The 1279-nt window shown below is 33.7% G+C and overlaps 1 protein-coding gene across 1 annotated transcript in view; it reads left to right on the top strand.

Moving 5' to 3' along the window:
- Positions 1–1279, top strand: part of LOC111683780 (division abnormally delayed protein) — a 146964-nt gene that overhangs the window by 102968 nt on the left and 42717 nt on the right. The window lies entirely within an intron of this gene.

Here is a 1279-nt window from a genome sequence, read left to right as displayed (position 1 = left end):
AAAAAGTATGGTTATCAGGTATGACTGAGCTTACTTTAATCCACAGCGATGTCTCAATTAAAAAAGGTCGTCCAAGTGTTGGTTATAGTGAAGGAAGCGTACGGCAAAAACGAAAACTTGCTTCCGTAGTCTCGTCAGCACAGGGAAATGACACCAAGTTATTGCTTCATGCTGCTTCAATTGCAGCTCAGTCATCTAAAGAAAATGATTTGAATTTTGTTTTAAAAAAAGCAGTTTCATCACCAACAAGACCAACTAAAATTAGACAAATGGCTTTCTTGTATGATAAAAAGCCTATAATGCTATCACCTGAAGAAGCATTACTGTTTTTGATAGAAAATAATTTGACAAAACAGCAATATATTAATATAAGGGAATTAAATAAATCACATAACTGTGATATTTTCCCTAGTTACCCAAAAATTCAAGAATACAAGCTACAATGTAGACCGGAAGGATTAAGTGTAACAGACTCGTTGGCAGAAATTCCTCTACAAAACTTGGTTAATCACACAGCAAAGAGAATTTTATCGTACCAAGAAGAAGTTTTACTATTAATACCTGAACTTAATGAAGTCACATTAGTTCTTAGTTATGGTTTCGATGGTTCCACAGGTCAAAGTTCCTTTAAGCAAATGTTTAACAGCGATTCCCCTGAAAGTTTAGATAGCTCACTCTTTGTAACTTCAGTTATTCCATTGAAATTAATATCGTCGAATAACGCAATCGTTTGGAAAAATCGTACTCCTCAATCTGTTCGATTTTGTCGACCACTTAAAATTGAATTTATAAAGGAAACTAAGGAGCATATTTTGAAAGAAAAACACAATATAGATCTTCAGATATCAAACCTTGAGCATTTAGAATATTCTTTATCAAATGGTAAAATAATTTCAGTAAAGTATGAACTTATTATGACATTAATAGACGGAAAAGTCCTAAACGTGTTAACTGGAACAAAGTCTTCTCAATCATGTCCAATATGTGGGGCAAATCCAAAGCAGTTTTTGTTAATAAAGGATTTAAACTCATCGGTGTTTCAGCCCAAATTAAATACATTAAAATACGGTATAAGCCCATTGCATGCCTGGATTCGATGTCTTGAGTTTGTTTTAAATCTTTCATATAGACTTCCTGTTAAAAAATGGCAAATTCGAAATGCACAGGACAAATCGCTGATGCAACAAAGAAAACGTAAAATTCAAGAACAGTTTTGGAACAAAATGGGTCTTCATGTCCATAAGCCGAAAAGTAATGGTAGCGGGACAACAAATGATGG

The sequence above is a fragment of the Lucilia cuprina genome, chromosome 5, assembly GCF_022045245.1.
Source record: "Lucilia cuprina isolate Lc7/37 chromosome 5, ASM2204524v1, whole genome shotgun sequence".
Taxonomy (NCBI): Eukaryota; Metazoa; Arthropoda; class Insecta; order Diptera; family Calliphoridae; genus Lucilia; species Lucilia cuprina.
Note: the sequence above shows the minus strand (reverse complement) of the source record. Positions and strands in the feature narration are given on the sequence as shown.